At 37.1% G+C, this 18,019-nt stretch overlaps 1 pseudogene; it reads right to left on the bottom strand.

The window, feature by feature from the left end:
- Positions 1-16,986: 16,986 nt before the first annotated feature.
- On the bottom strand, positions 16,987-17,571 carry LOC144250011 (high mobility group protein B3 pseudogene; annotated as a pseudogene).
- Between the last annotated feature and the right edge of the window lie 448 nt (positions 17,572-18,019).

The following is an 18,019-nucleotide window of genomic DNA, read 5'->3' as shown; positions in this document are numbered from 1 at the left end:
TAAAAATGACTATGTATAAGTAAACATTTTTGGTAATTTAATTGAAAGAAAGGCAGAAAAATTTGGATGGGTTCTTCACAAAATATGACATGGAATCACTATTAAAATCTACTATGCATCAAGGTAAAATCCTAGTGTGATATCTCAAAACACCCACCAGAATTTCTAATGTGAAAAAGTAGATAACTATGTTGAAAGGATGTATAACTAAGTAATTTTATATATATTAATGGCATGTAAGTTGAAGAAATAACAATAAAAAGTTATGTAGCTATACCTCGGTGCTATGATTTGGTAGTGAGGTATCCCCCAAAAGCTCATGTGTGAGACACTGCAAGAAGATTCACAGGAAAATTGAGGGCCAAAACGCAATAAGTACTTAATCCCCTGACCAGATTAAGTGAGTGGTAACTGAAGGAAGGTAGGTGTGGCTGGAGGAGGGGGTATTGGGGGCGTGGCTGTGGAATATATAGTTTGTATCTGGCAACTGAATTCTCTCTGTTGTCTGATCATCATGTGAGCTGCTGTCACACTCTTCTACCATAATGTTCTGCCTCACCCCAAGCCCTGAAGAACGAAGCCACCTTGGTTTGGACTGAGATCTCTGAAACCATGAGCTTCAAATAAACTTTTTCTCCTCTACATTTGTGCGTAGATGAAAGGCTGACTAAACTGAAATGTTAATAGAATCCTAAAGAACAATAAGATTAAACAATTTAGAACTATGTCCAGTAGCATAGTAGGATCCCACAAAAATAATGTTGAACAAAAGAAGATAGAGACACAGAATTTCAAGGAAATGCAAATCCATTCTTTAGTTTCTGGTGTGAGGATCATGGTTGTGCTATGGAGGGGCCAGGGACTAGAAAGCAGCTAAAGATGTACTAGGTCTTGCCATGGTGACAGTTATAAGGATGGGTCACTCTGAAATTTCCACTTTGAAAATTTAGCAACATGAAAACATATGATTATTATTTCTATTTATTTTATAATGTAATAAATATTTATTTGGTGAAAAGAACGATGGTGCAAATTCATTTTTTTTTTTTTTTTTTTTGCTCAGGCTCATTCTTTTTTCTTCTGGTACAGTGTAGTCTTCAGGGTTTTTTTTTGCCATCTGGCTGTCCTCAAGAACATCACTCTAGTGCACTATATTAATGCAGTCATGTTCATCGCGATTCCATTAGTCTGTGTGTAGGACTCTGAGCACTTTAACAAGATATATGCATTCCACCTGGTGGGAAGGAGGGTTCTAAAAGATTGAGGGACCTGTCACCCAATAACCCAAGGTATGATTCTTGTTTACATATGTCCTCTGAAGTACAAGACTGTTTTCTGCACTTTTTCTTCACCTTACTTAAACTTGCCAGACCTCTTTGAATTCTGGGCATGGCATGTATGACATCTGGCATGCTATTTCAGGGCATTTAACAGCAGAATGCAAAGTCTGTCTACAAGAAAGCCTGCAGCAGGTCTATGCTGCAGTACCAGCTGCCTGCATGCCATGTGACTCCACTGATCTGAAGCTATTAGAGGTATCCAAGTAGATAAGACAGAGCATGGAATCTCTAGCAGGCCCAAAATACGAGGTACTGAACATACCTCTCACAAAATGAAGTAATGTCTTGCCTTCTCTGGAAGAGAAACACAAATCATCTCAAAATCAGCCATGCAGTCCTGGTCCTATCAGGTCCAAGTGTCTGACCATGGAACATCAAGTGACTTCGCAGCCAGAACAGCCATCCTGACCTGCTTACTCTGAGATCCATCAGGCATATTGGACAGCTGCTGCAGCAATCCATTTACGCTGGAAATATTACATTATAGATCTGGTCTGAGAAAGTCCAGAAGGCAAAAAATATGTTGAATAAATAGATGGCTTAGATGCCTTTGTCACTTCTGTTAAATCAATATTTCTTGCTTAGTTTATATATGCAGGCTTTCAGAGACTTTCCCATAACCTCGTAAAGGTGAAAAATCATCTTGTTCACAAATTTATTAGATTTCCATGCTGTATGACGGTGGCTGAGTCATACATTTACTCTTGACAGGCCAGCAAGGATGGCCCTGAATGCAGTGGTCAAGGGAAATCTCCCCATTGAGCAGAGCAGTTAGTTGTGTCCTTGGTCATTCACCTTTTACAGAGAGATGCCTAAAGCTAAGACTTTTATGGATCCCTGGGCAAGGGCTCAGGTGTTTAGACAAAATCCCAAAAAAGCAATTTCATAGAGTTGGAGACAAGAAGTTCAGGAAATAGGCTATGTATGAGGATAAGCAGGACTGGGGAGAAAGAGTGACATTGTGTTTCATTTCATGAGGAGCACAGTTATCCGTCACCAAGGAGAACTGCCAAACGGATGGATCCCTCCAATGTTCGTCAGCTACCCACTCTTCTCACCCAGAACAGCTTTTCTTCAAGGGTCCTCCCTGCATCACTCTCTGCTGGGCCACAGAATATATGTTTTACCAAAAGGGACCCCACATAATACTGCATAGAACCAAAGGATGTCTTTTCAGGTCTGAATCAAAAGATTCATTGGCCCTACCAAACCACATCCCTTTGACAGGCCCATTAGGATCAATTATTACATCTTGGGGTTAAGATGACAGTTAAAAAACAAACAAACAAACAAAACACTCCATATGATGCGTGATTTACACAGCACAGTGGATAAATGGTTCTCTCCATGTATATACCCCAATAGTAGAAATCATGGCCTGAGAACCAGCAATATAGGTGGTATTGACTCCAGCAACATGGATCCTAGTGATGCATTTAAATGATCTTTTCTTCTCAAAATTCTAATTATAAATTCCTTTGGATTAAAATTTCTAGGGCTGAAGATTACATAATTCAGCTGAACACCAGTTGCATGGCTGTCTGATGGGCTGGACATTTGTAGGATATGAATTTCAGGAATGAGGATGAGTGTTTCATACCTGTCTTATATCACTGGCCTATAGTGATTGCTGGACTCCTGTGATGACTCCACCTCTGGGCACAGGTGTAAACTGAGAGCAGTTCATCTCAGCTGCAATGTATGGGTAGCACTTTCTGTGCCCAGACCTTCTCTGATTTTACCATTTGGAGTATCTGTGGGGAATTTGGGCATTTTTGACACAAGAGTCACACTGGAAAGGTCATTAATGCTTTGTCCATAAGGAAATGGCTCTCCTCTTAAGTTCTTTAGTGGAAAATGCCCAATTGCCCCCAGAGGTGATCAGCATTATAATGACCCCCCAAATTGACATTCTCTTTGTCTGGTTTTCTGTGCACAGTATACACATGACCTCATTTCTGACATACTTCTAACTTTAATAACAAAATGGTTATTAGGATCATAATTTCTGAGCATGGTGGTGCACACATGTAATTCCAGTGACTTGGGAGGCTACAGAAGAAGGATTGAATATTCCAGGTCACCTCTGACTCTAAGCCACTTAGCAAGACCCTGTCTGAATAAATCAACAAAGGACTGCAGATGTGGCTCAGTGAGTAGTTAAGTGCCCCTAGTTTCAATCCCCAGTACTGCGCACACACACACACACACACACACACACACACACACAAAGAAAAATTTCATATATGCAACTGAAAATATTTTTGTTTCAATATAATAGTCTTGACTCAACTGTATCAGGAATTACTGATTATTAATATATAGGACATTCTAATAATGAAGATGTGCTTTGTCACAGTGCAAGCTATTTTACTTCATCTGCACTCAGCCCTGAGCACTAGAGCTTCAGCTCTGTCCACTGATGTATGCTGATTGCAAACTCACTGGAGTTAGGCTGTGGGAATACCTTTAGCAAATAACTTAATTTTATCTAGGCTTTCTTTTTCCTGCTGGCATGTGGTATAGGTAAACACTCCCAGAGAGCTTGCCTGACCTTAGATTCCTTAGAAGCAGGGCACATGGCTAAGGTCAGTGCTCAGCACCAGCAGGAGATAAAAGAGTGTTTGTCCTCAGAGCCATAAGTGGCTTTGCAACTAGAGTTGGGAAAGCAGAGAATTCACTGTGCCAATTTTCCTTTAATCCAAGAAACCTTGTCTGGATGCAGGCTTGCTCTCATTGCATGCTTGCCCTGTCTTCACAACATGGTAGAGTCTTTGATATTTGAGGTTTTCGAATTCTACACAAGAAGTTGAAAAGGAAAAAGATTGTACCAAGTATTTTCAAATTGCTTGGGCATCCCTTTTGAATGGACCCAAGGAGAACTGGAGCCAATATATGAGTATGTTGTTCTGAAAAATAAATGTACATTGTTCTTTAAAATAAATTTATCTTCCAAGGTAAGAGGTATTTGGTGACTGAACCAAAAAGGACAATGTGTTTCTCATATTCATAAAGCTAAATTGATTCAACTTAAAACAACAAATATTTTAATGATCTTCACATTGCTTATTTAGAAAGAAGAAGAAGAGAAAAAAAGAATCTTATGGTATAAGAATGTAAGGGTGAAATGGAGAAATAGACGATGTGAAGGCTGAATGAGAAAGAGGAACTAATTACTACCCACTGCCCTACCTCGTAGCCTGCAAAGAACCCCGAGTGCCCCTGAGTAGATGCCAGATCTTTGTTACAGGGAAGAATGACTTAGCCAGGTGCCATGGTGCACACCTGTAATCCCAGCTTCTTGGGAAGCTGAGGCAGGAGGATCAAAGCGGCCTCAGCAACAGCAAGGTGCTAAGCAACTCAGTGAGACCCTCCCTCTAAAATACAAAATAGGGCTGGGGATGTGGCTCAATGGTCAAGTGCCCCTGGGTTCAATACCCTGTACCCACTCACAAATAAAAAGGATGACTCCTCCTCAGGGCACAGCCTCTCCTTTCTTTCTGTACAAATGACACAAGGGGCTTTGGAAGGTGCTGCCTTTCTAGAAGCACTGAAATTGGCCATAATTGTAATGATATGCTTCTTTATTCCTTCCCTTTCTTTGTTACTAACCAGAATGATATCTGGCATGTTTGTGTTTTTATGTTGTGTGTACAATGACGAGTCATTCAATCTTTAAAGATATATATTTCACACAAGGACTTCTTGCTTCCACCAGGGAACATGTGTCAGCAAGTATGTAAAAAAAAAAAATTATCTTATTGGTTTTCAAACAGATTTTGGTACAGATGTCTGTATAAGTGCTTTGAGTGAGGCGGATTTTTCAGAAAAAAAAAAACATTGTTAGTAATAGAGGTTAGGTTCAAGCTGGATCAAGCAAAAACATAAAAATAGGAGAAAGAAGGAAGGAAAGGAAGATAAGGAGGAAGAGAGAAGAGAAGGAGAGAGAGGAAGGGAGGAAAGTAAGAAAGGAGAGGGAGTATTGACTCATGATATTCAGCTTATTAGTACCATTTTTGATTCATAGAAGGGTAAAAAAATTACTTGAAGGAAAGATCAGAAAGATTTCCACTGTGAACATTCTCAGAACTACATAGTCTAGTTTACAATATCCCATTTGATTACAAATATGTTGTTTTCCCATTTAATGTGTGGATCTTGAAATTTAGAGCTGCATACAACTTGTCCAAGATCACTTAGAATTTGTGAGCAGGTAAACTGGTACATAAACCCAATTCTGTCTGATGCATATATTTTTATCTTTTGGATCTTCATGGGATGGCCAAGAATTGGATGCTGCCTGAATTCTGTTCCAAGATCATAGAACCAGTTCATGGATGGTAAAGTTCAAAAGGTACTGAGAATCTTCACCTAAGCTCAGAAACATTTTTAAAAGACTATGCAAGAAACCTTATTAAAAACTTGACTTTAGTGAAAAGACTCAAAGCTATCCCTGGGTATCTGGGGGCTTGGATAACAGGCAAGAAGCAAAGAGAGGCCCAGCCTTTTCCTAAGGGTAGACAACAGGTGCCTGATAGGATTTGTGTACAAAATAGAGTCTAACTACAGTGTTTTTTATCATTAAAATATTTAGCAGATAAATAATTTAGGTCAGCTACTTATGATCCACATAGTTAGAATCTCACTACATCAATCAGACAAGAAATGATTTTCCTTTGGATTACTGATACCAACTACTTAAAAATCTTAGCATAGGGAAGGAAACCTAGTTCTTCCTTTTGTTTGAGTTTTTAATTAAGAGTTCCATTCCATAAAATGAATAAAAATTCTTAGAATACATTTTAAAAGGAACAAATTTGAGTTGACACCTGGCCCCTTCCCTATGATCACTTCTTCCAGCAGTTTACCTGTGGTTGACTATCCGTTTGGTGAGTGGGGATTGACCACCTCTTACTATTTTACCATAAATGTTAATCCAAGGACAAAGCAGTCACTTAGGTCACCACACAAAAATATATATTATTTCAAGCAGGATCTCAAGTCCAGTATTTACAACTGACATAAATGACACTCAGAATGTTCTTTATGATTGGCTCATGGGAAAGTGGAAGGAATATACAACTCACTTTCATGAACTCTTTTAGATGCCAGAAGGAAGGAAGGAAAGAAAAATGAAAGAAAAGAAGGAAGGCAGAGAGAAAAGAAAAAAAATGGATTACATGTCTATGCCTTCCCTTAGGGAAAAAAAACCCTGACAGCTCACTATTCAAGTAATTTGCAGAGTAGTTTTTGTTGTATGTTCTGTGGCACATGCAAGTTCTGGGAAAGGAAGGTTGCTTCCCACTTACAAAAATGTAATGGGATCAGATATTTATTTCCACAATTATTCCTTTAAAGGTGAAAATGTATTTTAGACAAAATATAATATCAGAACTACTGTGAGAAATAAAACTTGCTCTCCCTTTTTTCTGAAAGTAAATCACAAGCACATTACTTGTCTTTATGTGTGTGTGTGTGTGTGTATGATTTTAGAAATAAAAATTCTCAGTTACCTTCCTACCAGTAAAATATTCAAGAGTTTTTTAAGAGGAGAATATAAATATCGCACCAATATAAATGTCAACACATTTTATATGCCACAATTTTGAGGAGGTCCTTGTAGGTCACAGAGGGTTTCATTAGATGTCTTACATCCAACATAATCCACACCATTACATTAATATGGTATTTATACACAGTCCCTCATATTACTGGTCTTCCTTATTTTGAAGAAATATATGTGCTTTGCCATAGCTATTTTCATGTTTTCACATTTTATGGAAAATTTTTTTAAATTAATTTTACTATTATAGTTTAGATATGAGATATCACCCATGAGCTCATGCATGAGACAATGCAAGAATGTTCAGAGGTGAAATGATGAGATTACGAGAGTTAAATCCTCACTGGTGCATTAATGCACTGATAGGGATCAACTGGTGGAAACTGTAGGCAGGTAGGGTATGGCTGGAGGAGATAGGTCATTAGCAGAGTGCTGTTGGGGTTTATGTTCTGTGCCTAGTGAGTGGAGATCTTGCTCTGTTTCCTGTTTGACATGTCCTGAGCTGCTTCCCACCTCCATACCCTTTCCCTGTGAAGTTCTGCCTCTTCTTGGGCTCACAGCTGTGGAGTTGGCCAACCATAGACTGAGCCTCTGAAACTGGGAGTGCTAAATAAACATTTCCTCCTCTTAAATAGTTCATGTCACGTCTTTTTATCACTACAGGGATGATAAAACTGACTAAAATATTTTCTAGGTGGATTTTTATACATAAACGTTTTTATTGGGGGGGGGATGAGAAATTGATTCAAAATTAGAGATGTAGGAAAGATGGTGGAATGAGATGAGCATCATTACCCAAGAAACATGTATGACTGCACATATGGTGTGACTCCACATCGTGTACAAACATAGAAATGAAAAGTTGTGCTCCATTCGTGTACAATGAATCAACATGCATTCTGCTATTATATATAACTAATAAGAACTATTTTTTTAAAGAGAGAGAGAGAGAGAGAAAGAAATGATTGACCTCTGAGTGGGAATGATTTTTTCAAAAAGTTCCATCATTTTTTAAGGATAAATTGTCTTTGCCTTTACAATCTAAGTGCCAGAAGATATGAAAAATAGAGAATACACATTATTTCAATAACTTCAATTATTTAATGCTCCATTTGCATTTCAATATAAATTCTAGATTTATATTGAAACCCAAGGATTTCCATAAGGCCAGGGTCTAAATATTAAAGCAATTAAGGATTGAGCACACTGTGAATTTTTTTCTCTGATCTCTTTAGTAATAAGTTTGCTGCCATCCACCTTACTTGAGTTCTGTCATGCTGGGAAGAAGGGAGACAGTTTCCACCGTGATATGAAGCATACTTCATTTTGTAATGTGGTCCCAACGTTGATCACAGAATATTAATACACACTTTTGGTGACTGTTCTGACACCGCAGCAGGGGAGAAAGCAATTAGGACTGATTCATATTATGTCCATCCTTTTTTCATGGTGGGAATTCAGAAGTTAAAGTTAATTAGGTAAATTAATTCTTAAACTAACCTTTAATATATTTACATTGTAAACTTTGATTTTTCTGACACAGGGTTGATTACTTTCATTAATTCTCTCTCAAATGTATGTTTACTTAAAACTGTGTGTGTGTGTGTGTGTGTGTGTGTACTAGGAATAAGATCCAAATTTTATTTACTCTAAAAAAAATAAGTGTGTTTTTTTCATTTTTCTTAATTTAATATTTTTAGCTTTGCATCTCTCATAATAAATAACTGGTTTCCATTTTACATTCTGTCACTTTCTGAATCCTGAGTGATCTTAAATTCAGGAAAGATTACAGAAAATTATTAAGGAATTGTATGGTTGAATCTTTAGCAAATTTGTGAGAGAATTACATTTTCCATTTCTTCAAAAGTAAAGTAATTATATAGATGGCATATTTTGGGGACTCATTTAATTGTGAAACCCAGTGCTATGGTCTGAATGTTTATGTTCCCCCAAAATTCATGTGTTGAAACCCAATCCCCAACATGACGGTTCCAAGAGGTGGGTCCTTTGAAATGTCACCAGGTTATGGAGGTGATATCCTCATAAATGTTATTAAAGCCCTTTTAAAAGAGGTCTCAGGAGCTTCTCTGCCCCTCTGCCATGTGAGGACACAGGAGGCTTCAACCATGAACTAGGAAAGAGGCCCTTACCAAACACAGAATTCCATGTCTCGGATCTGGGTTTAGCTGCCTCCAAAACTGCAAGAAATACATTCGTATATATATAAGCTACCTACTCTGGGGAGAAGTACCTACTTCAGGGGCACAGGGGCACTCGAGGTCTGTTTGCAGAATGAGAAACAAATATAGTTGACCTCCTTAACTCTAATCATCTGACAGCAAAACAAATTCCAAACATGCATATGATTCCAGTGAAATATTCTGTTTAATAAATAATTAACCAATAAAAAATCAAATCTATAAAAGATGAATTGTGATTATTGTTGAGGTTCAAAATTTGTCTAAAACACTGAATTTGAAAACAAAAATTAGAAGAATATTCTTACATTGGGGATGTACATTTTACCATACACTTCAACACCAACCCAATTATCTCCTCTGTGCTAGCTTTAATACAATCAATTTCACTGAACTTTTAAAAGATGACATCATTCAAAAATCAGAAAGTTATAACACCCTTTCCTAAAATAAATCATCAACCATAATAGGTCTGCATATACATTGATAAATAATGCCATTTTAGGGACAGATTCTAGATCATTGTATTATTAGCAGTTTGGACAAGATAATGTTTTGCGAAGCAGCCTGTTCTGTGCAGTGTGGTAGGTTCAGCAGCATCCCTGCCAGGAACCCATCCCAGTCATCTATCCACACACACACACCTCCCAAGTATAACCAAACAAGTCTTCAGATATTGCCAAATAACCCAATTGCCAAATCACCTCTAGCTGGCAATTATTGAAGTAGTGCATTAAATGAAAACCTGAAAGTGCTAAAAAATCACAAGAAAAATTGTCCTGGTGTGAAGAGAAGGAGGAGTCAGGTTTGTCTTCACAGAGCATGTTTTCCAAACAGCCTCCTACAGTAGGATTATGACAGTGCCCCCAGACAGCAGGACATAGTGGGTCGATCACAGAGGGTATGTTATGAGTGGCACTTACTTTTCAGATCACAGTGGCTAGTGGCTAGGGTTTCCAGAAAACAGGTATTAATAAAAAAGAAGAAAATTCATGTGAGTTTTGTTCCACAATCTGCTCTGACAAGTCCAAACTTTCTGCTGTTTTTTTTTTTTTTTTTTTTTTTTTTTTCGGTAAACTCTAGAATTTTGGAGATGACAAGTCACCATTTCCATATTTGGAGATGGATAACACAAACATTCTGGTTGAACTTTCACATTATGTGATTGTGGAGAAAATGAATGTTACTTTTAACTCTTTTGTTATCCTTATCCTGTATTGCACGGTGTGTGTGTGTATGTTTGCTCAAGGCTTCTAATGTTTAGATCGAGCACCTTTCACATAAAAGAAATATGAGGATATGCTTTACGAATACATGAGCACGTCCTTACCTATGGTGCAGGGTCGGGTGAGATGAGCATTCTGTCCTGTGTCTAATGTATCTTTCTTCATTATCTCCATTTCCTTTGTCAATTAAGATAGATTTTTCTAAATAAACCTGACCTTTGTCCATTTACTTGATTACTCCCTTATTCATTCTTATGCTCACCATTAGTAACAGATTGCCCCTTTTATAAAGGGCCAGGCTCTGTTCCAGTCACTGGGAAACAGTCCTACACTGAACAGTTATTGTTCTATGCCGAAGTGAATACATGTTCCATATATGAAACATACCCACATGTCCATTAGGAAAAGATGAACACTTTGCCACATCCTGGCATGGGGTACTAATAGATTGCACATTGTAGTTATTTTAAAATGTAAAGCATAAATATAGATACATTAATCTTACTTTATAATGCAGAAAATGCTAAATTCTTAAAGGAAGAAATAAACTACGTAGTACAACCTTGATTGTTTTGCATCAGTAGCCCATAGGATAGACACCTGAATCTCTCATGTGTCCTAACCAGGACTTCACATGAAAATGTGCCGTTAAGGGCTACCTGTATTTTACTTATATAACTTTGAGTCTAAATAGAAATTGCTGTGATCCCCACTATGCTCTGTGCTCCCCCTAGGTGATTTTTTTAACATTGCTCAGGATGTAATTAGCAGGAGAAACCTTCTAGTAAGAGTTCATTTAATTGAATAATTGCACCTAATTAATCAAATTACTGTTCAGAGGTAGTGAAATATATTATCCACAAACTGCACATGAAGTAATGTACAAATAACCTGTGGAGACTAGCACACAATAAATTCTTAGCGAGATACATGCCCCCCCCACATCTATCTATCTATCTATCTATCTATCTATCTATCTATCTATATACACAACACACACACACACACATACACATATACATATATATAGGTACATAAATGTATATAGATCTATACGAATATATATATATATATTTATGGATATAGATAGATGGATGTAGATATAGATAGATGGAGATATATGTGCATATATATGGATATAGATATGTATGATCTTATTGCATTGCTTTTCTAATGATTATCTCTGACTCAGCAAAGTACTTATGAGAAAACAAAGGATGTGGCTTTTGTCTATTTCATGGGGGCAAGTGCTGACTTTAATGTAGGTGAAAGGTGGAAGGGTCTGGACTTTACATTAATTCTACTTCAGTCTATAAAAACAGAGGAACTAAGAGTAAAAACATATTGAGTTTGGAAAGTTCAGGCACTCTGTGCCACATTCTTTCTTGAAATACCTTTCTTGAAAGTTATTTAACTTTTGACAGATATAAATTTGATTTTCAATGAACAAAAAATAGAGGAAAAAGGAGGGAGTTGGAAAGTATATAGAGCAGCAAGGAGAGGGATCATCTTTTAAGTAGCTTTGTTTGAATGTCTTGGTGTGTGCAGACATTCTGTTTCTAACAAGTTATATCTCCAGTAGCTCTGGATAAACACCAAACATGGATTTCCAGAATGTCCGTTACACCTGACTAAAATCATTGAGCTGCTAAAGGCAAAGAAAGTATCTTTTTTCCTGGTGTTGTATTAGCCTACAAGTTTTGCTGTCTCAATATACTCTCAGCAAATGGAGAACAGAATCCTGCAGGAGAGGGCTAAGGCTACTAAGAGGAATGTGAGTCCTGCCCATGAGGACCTCTGTCGTGCAGCATTGGCTTGCTTCCTCTCACCTCACCTGTGATCAGTCCACTCTCTGAATCAACATGCTTGGCTTTTAGTACATGGGTTTCTTTCTTAAGTTTTGCCCTTGAAATTATTCAGTTTATAGGTATATTTAAACTGTTCCTTGATGTCCACAGAAGATTGGTTCTACGACTAATCTTGTGAAAACAAAAACCCATCAATGTTCAAGCCCCTTATATAAAATGGCTTAACGTTTCATATGACTTCTGAACATCCTTTCTGTAACATGAAAATTCTGTGTAACTGGTTTTATCCAGTACTGTTTAGGGAACAATGACAAAGAAAGTTAGTATGTGTTCAATGTATACATAATTTTTAAAAACATTTTAGATCCATGGTTGATTATATTCTTGGATGTGTACACATTGATACAGAAGTTGATCATATATGTTATTATTTCTACTGGTATATACTATGACAATATATAATGGAGGATGGCATTTATAAAACTTACTTTCATCTCTGTGCAACTAACATTCTTATACATTCTAAAACAAAAATGATATATGATTCCAAACTAGCTCAGAAACAATGCTGTTTAATGGAACTACAGCATGTCTTAATATATATATATATATATATATATATATATATATATATATATAAACTTTAATTATAAGATATGGTTTCTGAATGAAGAGTATGTCTCTCTTTTAATCAATAAATGTATAATTCATTTTTTGACAATTGGCTTAGTCTCTCATTGTATAAGGAGGAATTGTTCCCCTAACACTGACAAAGTTTTCATTAATTTATTGTAGCATTGACTAAATAATTTTTCTGTTAGAATGCCATATTTTCAAATTTTGTTCATTAAAAAGACATATAATGGCTATTCATCTCACCATATTCTAGACTAGTTTTTCCTTCTTGCTACTATGTTATTCTAATTTGTTTGTAAATGAAACTTCCAGGTGAATATTCTACCACTCTGAAATTATAAATTAAAAAACTCTATACTTTGACATTTGGTATTCTTAATTGATAAGGTAATTTACTTGCTGTTTATAAGGGGTCAAACTATAAAATATACATCATATAATATATGCCTATACCAATATTAATGGCTCAAGTGACTCACAGTAATTTTATTGTAAATACCTTTTAATTTTGGTATGTAGAGTAGAAATTTTCCTAAAACTATTGTTCAACTCAAGAGTTGTTTGATATCCAAAGCTACAGTAATCAAGGTAGTACAATTATAAGGAGAAATAGACCAGTGGAATACAATAGAGATCAGAGAAATAAACCCTTCCATGCCTGGTAAAATGGCCTTGAACAAGGGAGACAGGATAACTTAATAGCCAAATGAAAGTTTCTTCAACACTGAATAGCCATGAAGAAAAAAAAAACTGAAGTTATCTCAAAACTGTTTAAATACCTAAATTTAAGACCTAAAAACCTTGAAATTCCCAGAAGTAAATCTTCATGATTCTGGATTTAGCAGCTATTTATTGGATATAACCCTAAAAGAACAAAGCACAGAAAGATAGATCAATGGACTACATTAAACATTAAAACTCTTATTCACCAAAGGAAACAATAAAACAGAAAAAAAAGGCAACATGTAGATAGGAAGAAAATATCTGAAAATCATTTCTATGATAATAAGTTAATATTCAAAATACAGAAGGAGTTCCTACAAATCAACAACAGCAACAAAAATTGCATCATATGATTTCAGTAGACATAGAAATTGAATAGTGTTTTTGATGATCATGTACAAATTGACATAAATCACATGAAAAGATGCTCAACATCCCTAATCAGACACATGCAGGTAAAAGTAAAATGAGATATCACTCCACTCCAAATGGGAAGACCACCTTTGAAACAACAAGAGTTGGCAAGGACATGGAAAAACTGGAATCCTTGTGCCTGTTGGTGAGTGTAATGTGATGCAACCACTCTAGAAAAAGAAAAGTTTCTCAAGAATAAAATCCAAAAAGAAAAAACAAAACAAACAAACAACAACAACAACAAAAACAAACAGACAAACAAAAGAACAGAACTACTAAGTGATCCAGACATTCCACTCAGGGGTGTATATCCAAAATAATTGAAATGAAGTCTTGAGGAGATACATGTACCCCCACTTTCATAGAAGCACTATTTCCACCAGCCCAAATATCCACAAATGAATAAATAAACAAAACGGTGCACACAGAATATTATTAAGCTTTAAAAATAAAGAAAATCATGTAACATAATACAACATGGAAGAACCTCTGAGGACATTGTGCTAAGTGAAATGGGTCTGTTTCATGGCTAGAGAGTTCAAAGGAAGGTGAAGGTGTTCTACAGATCTTGTTTTCAACCATGTGAATTTACCTCAGGCTTCTCAATTTTGCATGTAAAAATGGGCAAGATGATAAATTTCATGTGATGTGGGACACAATAAAGTTTAAAACAACAACAACAAAAACACAACACAAAAATCCTGCAAGCATAGCCTTCCACCATCACCACATCCACCAACATCTCTTATTAGCTTTATAAAGTGCATCTTTTTTTCTTTTGTCTTACCACTCTGTGGTATGTTCTTGTCTTATCACTCTTCTAAGACCGACATTTCTATAAATTGTAGATCACAGAGAGCCCTTCTTTGTTTCCAAACTTCTCCTTCTCCTTCTCCTTCTCCTTCTCCTTCTCCTTCTCCTTCTCCTTCTCCTTCTTCTTCTGGTTTTCATAGCTGTTCTTCACTTCAAAAGCTCCTTGACCTTCATTTGTCACCTAAATCTGACAGTCACCTAATGCAGATTCTCAAAGGGTGTCCCCGAAAGCCCTCTACTTCCCCTAGAACACCTCATGGACCGTCACGTGGTGGGTGAATGATTACATCTGGGTGATGCTCTGCATCCTCAACTTGGCAGAACTTCTGCTTTTAATCTGTTTGCAAATTTGGTTGTGGTCTCAAAACTCATCTGAACGATTAAAAATAAAGAGCAGAAGAAAAAACAGAGCAAAAAAAAAAAAGAAAGAGAGGAAGAAAAACAAATGAAGATTTGGGGAATTCCATATGAACACACAACCTTGAATGAAATACAAAATACACAGAGAACCTAATCCATTTGCATCGATGATACCTTGCTTTCCTTTTGGAAGACTCTGAAATCAGGACTATTTATCATAGTCCTGCAGAGAAATACTTAGAGCCCAAGACATAAAGGAAACAAAAAGGAAAGTTACTCTACAAAAAACAATAAGCTTATTTGTTCATGGTTCTTTCCTATTAGCGTTCCCTCTATGTCCAAGAGAAAGCATGCAAGAATGTTAATGCTTTTAGATGCTTCCACTTACATTCACACCACAAATCCTTAATGAGCTCTTGGCACCACATATAATTTTGGAATGGTTTCATGATGGCCTAGTTTAACTTAATTACGGGCAACAAATTTGTCCAGCAAGGATAACAAGGAAACATTTTAATGCTGTTTATTGCAATGTCAACCCGGTTTGGTACACTCTGTTCCGATTTTTTTTTTTCATCATTTCTGGCTTGGCAATGCATCATATTAAACACTGAAGACTCATCTTTTATATTCACCCACCATTGCCTTCCCATTTGCTAATCTGAACTCTCCTTCTCTGATTCTATTTGCTTGGGAGTTTTCCAAAGCCTTGACTTGGTACTCTGGCTTTTTGAACTGGCTTCTTCCCTGTGATCTGCATTAAGAAATCCTGCCACCCTATAGAACTCTTAATTCTCCCATATATCTTGAATTTTATTTTATATCTAGTCCAAGAAAGTCAGCACTGATCATTTCTGTTCTATGAGACCCTCTGAAGCAGAATCTCTTTTTGTCTCAATGAAGGAGATGTTAGAAGGATGAGTCAGTCTCAGGAGCCACCTTTACAAATCCAAAGGAAAACTAGTAGTTCCTAGACCTACCTTCACTGTAATAATTAGTGAGTTAATGCCACCTTCTACAAGGGCCTTGGTTACTATTTTTTTTTAAATGTAATACTGTTTATTTAACTTCAAAAACATTTCAGCATTCTAAACATACAAAAAATAACATAACGTTGCAAATTGCATTTAAGTACAGAAGGTTCTTGAACTTTCATTGATGCAGTAGCTCTTTGCTTTGCTGACAATGAAGAGTTCTACGGTTTGTTTGAAAACAAAGTTTAAAATCTACCGTACTTAACTAAAAAAAAAATCCAAACACTTTTCATGCCAGCTGACCCCCCTTTTTCCACAACTAAGAAAGGCAGCAGAATGCTACATCACTATATACAAAAACAAGACAACCTGAAGCTAAATGGATGCCCACCGCAGTGTCAACAGGTCCAGCCTCACAGTGCACGCCCTGAGCTACGGCCCCTCCAAAAGGCATCTTCCCCCCACAGCCTCAACGCCAAGCAAGGAGCATCAAGAGTTTGTCTCGGTTGTTTTGTTCTTTTTACAGACTATAGATATGTACAGTTGATAACTGAGGATTTCTAGCCCATAACCATATAGTTAACACCACCTTACAAATTAAAAAAAAAAAAATACCAGAAACATCTTCAAATGCCTTGTCACACCAACAGCAAAGTGCACAGAGCGAGGAGAACACGAGAGTGCCTTTTCATTTTAAAAATGTTTGGAAATATGTACAACTTTGATACAGTTTTAGGGTGCTCTGGACACCCAGGGCCACTTCATGTAAACCCCTGACAATTTCTAGAGCATTTTGAGAGACTACAATATGATTGTGATCAAATTCTGAAATTAAACCTAATGAGAGTAACAGTCACATCTCAAATAAGATGTGTCAATCATGGCACTCCCCTACTCTAAGGTATTCACAAGAAGACGGATAAACAGTTTTTTATTCATCCTCCTCCTCCTCCTCTTCTTCGTCTTCCTCTTCCACTTTTTTCCGGGCAACTTTAGTAGGACCCTTTGTGCCATCAAACTTTCCTTTAGACTTATAGTCAGCAACATCCTTCTCGTATTTCTCCTTCAGCTTTGCAGCCTTCGTGATGTATGGCTGCTTTTCACTGTCACTTGTTATTCCACATCTCACCCAGCTTTTTTTGCCACATCTCCAATGGAGACACCGGGATTTGTGGACTTGATCTTGGGGCGGAATTCTGAACAGAACAAGAAGAATCCAGATGGTGGTCTTTTGGGGGCATTAAGGTCCTTTTTCTTCTTGCCTCCCTTAGCTGGTCCATAGTCCTTCATTACCCGATCATAGCGTACTTTATCTGCCTTTGCCATTTCATCAAATTTAGATTTCTCTTTCCCAGACATTGTCTTCCACCTCTCAGAGCACTTCTTGGAAAATTCTGCAAAATTGACAGGGACTTCTGAATTTTTCTTATGTTCTTCTCTGCAAGTCTGCACAAAGAAGGCATAAGCAGACATCTTGCCCTTTTGGTTTCTTGGGATCACCTTTAGCCATCCTGACTGTATTGTTCGTTAGTCTGGGCAGCGCAGGGCACGACGCGCGGCTCCCCAGCCTCGCGCTAGCTGCCTCCAGGAGAGCCGCCTCCCTTGGTTACTATTTATGGGGCAAATGAGACTAACCAGGCTTCCACTCATCTGTACCGTTTTCTGCTAGGAGCATAGGCACCATCAATTTGAGTCACAGGGATCATAATGCAAAGGGAACTTAAGTGCTATTACAGGGGAAATAAAATGATCAGTTTTTAACAACCAGAAAAATGTGGTCTATATTTTCAGGGGCAGGGAGTCTTTGGCTTCCTATAAAATACATGTTAGATAACTGTCAATTTTATTTGAATCAAAATCAGAAACTGCTGGCTATGTCAGGAGGGCAGTGGCCAGGCAAAATATGTATTTTCTTTCTCCTTTTCAGTGAGCCAGTTTAACAGAATGAGGTTTAAAAAATAAAT

Source organism: Urocitellus parryii, chromosome 13 (genome assembly GCF_045843805.1).
Source record: "Urocitellus parryii isolate mUroPar1 chromosome 13, mUroPar1.hap1, whole genome shotgun sequence".
NCBI lineage: Eukaryota > Metazoa > Chordata > Mammalia > Rodentia > Sciuridae > Urocitellus > Urocitellus parryii.
The sequence above is the reverse complement of the archived record's forward strand: the minus strand, read 5'-3'. Positions and strand labels throughout refer to the sequence as shown.